The following is a 5,994-nucleotide window of genomic DNA, read 5'->3' on the forward strand; positions in this document are numbered from 1 at the left end:
TCCCGAGATGGCTGCAATGGCTAGAGCTGTGCTGATCCGAAGCCAGGAGCCAGGTGCTTCTTCCCAGTCTCCCATGTGGGTGCAGGGGCCCAAGCACTTGGGCCATCTTCTACTGCTTTCCCAGGCCATAGCAGAGAGCTGGATTGGAAGAGGGGCAGCCGAGACCAGAACCAGCACCCATATGGGATGCCAGCGCCGCAGGCAGAGGATTAACCCACTGAGCCATGGCGCCGACCCTTAAAAATGTCTCTGTCTTGCTCTCTCTCCCTCCCTCCCTTTCTCTTCTCTATCATTCTGCCTTTCAAATAAATTCCTGGGGCCGGCGCCATGGCGCAGTAGGTTAATCCTCTGCCTGTGGTGCTGGCAACTCATGTGGGTGCCAGTTCTAGTCCTGGCTGCTCTTCTTTCAGTCCAGCTCTCTGCTGTGGCCTGGGAAAGCAGTAGAAGATGGCCCAAGTTCTTGGGCCCTGGAACCCACATGGGAGACTAGGAGGAGGCACCTGGCTCTTGGCTGCAGATCGGTGCAGTTCTGGCCATTGTGGCCATTTGGGGAGTGAACCAATGGATGGAAGACCTTTCTCTCTTTCTCTCTCCATCTTACTGTCTGTAACTCTACCTATCAAATTAATAAATAAAATATTTAAAAAAATAAATTCCCTTTTGAAAAGTTTGTGGAAATGCATATTATTAAAACTCCAAGACTGTCAATTTTTGCACCAAAATCTTATTTCTATTCCAGTCATGATCGATGACACATTTGTCCTATTCTGAAAAATAGCCTTATGTGGACAAGGGCTGATAGTTGTGAAAATAGAATTATATGCAGTCTTCTGGGTGTGGTTCAATGGAAAACTATAAAGTAATACCAAGATCAGAGAAACATAATAAAGCAAGCAAAGAAATGAAGGATGGGTAAATTTCTTTATCCCTTCTCCTCTACCAAATTCCCTAAGAAAATAGACTTGGCAATATAGTGACATCCACTCCATTGCAAAAGTTTGGAAAGGTAGAACAAGCTGTCCTCGAAGACACCCAGCATAAGTCCACAAGAATCTCTTTCAATGACCAGTATCACACAAGAAGCAGTCTTCCCAGAGAGAGAGAGGTCATGTGGCATCATGGATCAAAGAAGTGAGTATTCCTGGGGAATCAACCTCTTTGCTGACCAGCAGTAACAACAAAGAGAAAAAAGAGGTGGTGGAGGGTGGGTAGTCAAGGACAGGAAAAAAAAGGAAACCCCAAGTGGTTGACTCCATCTTTCTGACTTACAGATGCTCAGGCAGGAGATACCACAGGTTTTAGGAGCCAGTGGACAGCAGCGGCAGACCACTATCATTGAGGAAAATCAAGACAACTTCCTGTGACCTACACATAGCTTGTACATATTCTGGGTGAAATGCACTTGAGCCAAGCCAAAAAATATTATAAACCTTCAAATACAATATTCCTTGAGAAGATCATGAGCTTTGCAAGGCCAAGTCAGCCAGTAGAATAGGTAGGGGTGTCTATATTTTAAAGAAGCACCACGCATGGTGGGCCTGATATTCAGAGACCCATTTCCTGCTCTTGTATTCCCCTTCATATGCATCCTGCCTTCATCCCCCAAACAAGGATCATACACTGAGAAATCCCCACATCAAGCACAACTAGACAAGGAGCATCAATACATGTGAGTTGGAACAAACTGTAAATATGCATGCCTCATACACCTTGGCACAGACATCTGTTGTTGTGGGGCACACAGATTAAAAACAGAGAGACTTTTGAAGTCAAATTAGGAGTCTTTATTAGCCAGCTAGTGACTGTCCTCTCACAGAGCAAGTCTGGAGAAGACAGCCCTGAGTTGCAGTGGTGGGGATTTTTAAAGCCAGAACCTACTTTTTATCAGACATTTGATTATGCATGTGAGCTTGTGCAAGCAGAAAGCAGGCATACAGAAGCAAGAAGCAGTTAGCTAATTAGCCAGGTTTTTTGTAACCCTGAGGCCACCTGTGCTATCCTGTGTCTGCAGCCGGGAGTAGACAGGAGAAACCACAGTCTAGTGGCCTTGGCAACCATTATCAAGCAAGCAGAGGTACAGAAGCTAGAAATGGGCCAGTTACAAACTAACATTTTAATTTTATGAAAAACAGGCCTTAGCCAGCGCCACAGCTCACTAGGCTAGTCCTCTACCTGTGGCACTGGCACCCCGGGTTCTAGTCCCTGCTGGGGTGCCGGTTCTGTCCCGGTTGCTCCTCTTCTACTCCAGCTCTCTGCTGTGGCCTGGGAAGGCAGTGGAGGATGGCCCAAGTGCTTGGGTCCTGCACCCACATGGGAGACCACGAGGAAGCACCTAGCTCCTGGCTTCGGATCGGTGCAGCACGCCAGCCGTAGCGGCCATCTGGGGGGTGAACCAATGGAAAAGGAAGACCTTTCTCTCACTGTCTAACTCTGCCTGTCAAAAGAAAAAAAAAAAAAGGCCTTGTTTAAAAAAAAAAACAAGCAAAATAACCTATTGAACTTTGAGTCCCTTGTCACACTGTCTCATCTAAGATTGTTTTCAGAAACAGGTTCCATGTAAGCCAACAGCAGTAACATTATTTTTGATGCGTATGCCTCTCTCGCCTCTCTCATCAAACAGGATTCCTATTTCTCTTTCTGAAAATAAAGCCTTTTCCACAAAATGTCTGGCATCTCTTGTGGACTCGTCCTGCGAGGCCCACGCTGTTGGGATGGTGGGGCGACAGTGTTCTTCGACAAGAAGCACTGGAGACAAGCTTCAGTGAACATGTCCATTTATTAATAATCAATCTCAAGCTTTTAAAGGGCAGGCAGAGGGGGTGTAGCTAATTCAGGACAACACTAATTCTATAGGATGAAGCCGATATTGATGCTGCTATGCTTCTCCAATCAGCTTGAAGGTCATGTAGCCTACATGGCCTCCCAGGTGGTCCTTATGGGCCTGGGCCACACGTGGGAGCTGTTTACCTGATTGGCAATTACAAGGCCCTTCAACAGGCCAGGGGGTGGGGGAAATATGCCTGGGGCTCCTGTGGCCTGCCAGCAGTCACTTCATAGGGTCCTTCCTGGGAGGCATAGTGTGCCACACCCTCTTAACCTGCTGCATGGGCTAGGCAGGCAATCTCCAAGCCAGGAACAATCTCTGACAATATTTATAAACATAATGGGTGTTTTTGGCAGGTGTTCTCTAGAAGTGACTGCCTTCTAGAAGATCGGTAATTGTAATTACTAACTCACTCATAAATAGACTTGTATACTGCCTTCGGTTTGTCACTAACATTTTGCAAGAGTGGGAACCTTTTTTTCTGCCAAGGGCCATTTGGATATTTATAACATCATTCACATGCAATACATAAATATCAACTTAAAAATTAGCCTGCTATGCATTTATTGATTATCAAGTCCCACCTGTGGTTGCCTTGACAGGGACAGAACAAACGACTTCTTGAGTCATCTATGGCCCATGGGCTGGATGCTCCCCACTCCTGATTTACAGAAAAATGTTAAAAATATTTCTGATTATTTTCGCTATGCTCATTTGCCTAGTTATAGTTGATATCCAATCAAGGCCCCTGAAACCAACTGGAATTAGAAGAGGCTTCTTTCTCTTTCTATTGCAAATTTTCATAGCCATTGATTCCACTTCAAAATGCATATTGAGGGGTTGGCGTTTTGACACAATGAGTTATGCCTTTACCTGTGATGCCAGCATCCCAAAAGAACAGCAATTGAAGACCTGACTTCTGATCCAGTTCCCTGCTTATGCACCTGGGAAAGCAGCAGCAGATGGCCTATATGTTTGGGTCCCTGTTTCCAAGTGACCAAATGGAGTTCTGGGCTCCTGACTTTGGCCTGCCCAATCCCTGGCCGCCATCTGGTAAATGAACCAGCAGCTGGAAGATCTCTCTCTCTCTCTCTCTGTCCATCTGCTTTTCAGATAAGTAAAATACATGTATATTGAGTGATAGATGGAAGAAAAGGTATTTTCAAGAGCCAGAATAACTTAAGAAGAATACTAGAACTATTAACTTAAAATATGCATTAAATAGAAACTAAATGAAATGCATCACCAAAAAGCATCACCTGCTACCAATTATAATCTTTACATTGAATGCCATACCAGAAAAAAAATTTAACCCCTCCTTAAAAAATACAATTTTTTTTCTTCCTCCCAATGAGAAACCTCAGTTAAAATATAGATGAATTCTCCTGGCTTAAGGCAGTTCAAAGAGGATTTTCTTCTCTTTTCTTGTAGCAGAAATCAATGATTGTTATAAAGGGGAAGATAAATTGACACCATCAAAATGCTTACTCATTTGGCATCTTTCCTTAGATATCATTGCTAAATTATCAGTTTATGTATCTCGTGTTAACAAAATTTTCTCTTCAATTTTTAAGTAACTTCCTGTCAACTTACAGCAATGCAGGTAATGATCTGTTACTGACAGCCAGGTAGCCTGCCAAATCTAGGAATCCTGTTCTTGGCTCTTTCCATGTCAAAAGAACGGTTGCTCAGAAAGTGGGTTTACAGTTGTTTTAAAGGTTTCACAGTAGAATATGTAACTGCTTAACCATCAACAAGCAGTATGATAGGAAGCATGCTTGAAAAAAGAATGAATAAATAAATAAATAAATAACACAATGTGGTTAGGAGGAGGAATGATGCAACCTTAACAGCCTGCTCTGCCTAGGATTCACTATTACTTCCTAGCTGATCTCATTTATGTTCAGTGAGTTTTATAAATTAGTCATCTGGTGACAGCACCAGACACCAATAGAACATGTGAATCAATCAAACCTGCTTATTCATTTGAAAACTTCATTACACAGAAAACAAGTCAACAATAGTTTTCAAGGCCACATCTCTTTCTGCACTGCCTGAGCATCTCTGTGGGGCAAGGGAGGAACTTATTTCTTTTCCCTTTGCTTACCTCCATCCTCACATTAACAACTTCAGCAGCCCCAGTTGTTATGAAAATCTATAGTCATTATGTTGTCCATGTCAAAGATGCCATGGGCTTAAACACAGAACTCAAAATGAGAAAACTAACCTGCCCTCTTAATTAAAACAACATAGACTGTAAGAGAAGTAGCTGGGTGGAGCACTGGGGTGACTGTAAAGAATCTGGCAAAGGGAAAGTGTAACTTTCTACCTGCATATTTCTGTAGTTTAGCACTTCATGGAAATATCTCCAATTATTGACCCAAGCAGTAGACGTGCATTCACTTCAGTTCTTACCTCACTCTGCAAAGGGATCAACAGCAAGTCAACAGTTAACATCCCTGCTAAAAGGAGAAGAAATAAAGACTGAAGTCAGAATTTGAGAAGCAGCCAAAAAAATTATCAGTTACATTTCCACCACCTCAAACTCCAGATTGCAAAAAGTCTTTGCTAACTAAACAAAGAGAGATCAATCCACAAAGGCACCATACACTCTCCAAGCAGGGACCCCACTGCACTGGCGGTGTAGGGGCAGTGAGGCAGATTTTCTCAGCTTCCTTCCTCTTCCATCTGTCTGCTGGGGCTCCCCACTGCGGGTCGCCCAGCGCAGCCCAATCTGAACAGCCACGGGGTACACCCCAGAGCCAGGCCAGCAGGCATTCTCAGGATCCACTCAATGGGTTTGTTAAAATATAGAGAACAGGGGTCCCGCTGCTTTCCCTCGCTGTCCTCTCACTGGCTCTACTTATGCAGTTTTCCCATTGGGTCCCTCACTCTTGCATCCACTAAATAAAATGCAGCGGAGAAAGTTTAGCCAAGGTAGTGCAGGGATATCGCTGGACACCAGCAGGCTGGGAGGCAGCGGTTGAAGAGGCCACAGCCAGGGCTCAAGTCCCTGCACCTTTCCTGGAGGGGCAGCCCAGAGGGTAGGCCTGGATCACTGGGATGCGCTTTCAGAAAGCGAGTCAGGTCCCTGAGCCGCCAGATGCCCTCGCACCCACCCCTCTCCCATACGCACGCGTCCACGCCCCTCCCTCTGCCCCCACTCCCGG

The 5,994-nt window shown here is 44.8% G+C and overlaps 1 long non-coding RNA gene across 2 annotated transcripts; it reads right to left on the reverse strand.

The window, feature by feature from the left end:
- Positions 1-1,774: 1,774 nt before the first annotated feature.
- Positions 1,775-5,994, reverse strand: LOC149121674 (uncharacterized). Of its 2 annotated transcripts, none has more exons than XR_016223039.1 (3): positions 5,240-5,994; positions 3,409-3,485; positions 1,775-2,434 (listed from the first exon to the last, which is right to left on the reverse strand). It is a non-coding gene; the product is annotated as an uncharacterized LOC149121674 (long non-coding RNA). The 2 variants fall into 2 exon arrangements; XR_016223038.1 differs by having other exon boundaries at positions 5,154-5,984.

Source organism: Oryctolagus cuniculus, chromosome 16 (genome assembly GCF_051225735.1).
Source record: "Oryctolagus cuniculus isolate XC-2025 breed Fujian yellow rabbit chromosome 16, ASM5122573v1, whole genome shotgun sequence".
Lineage (NCBI taxonomy): Eukaryota > Metazoa > Chordata > Mammalia > Lagomorpha > Leporidae > Oryctolagus > Oryctolagus cuniculus.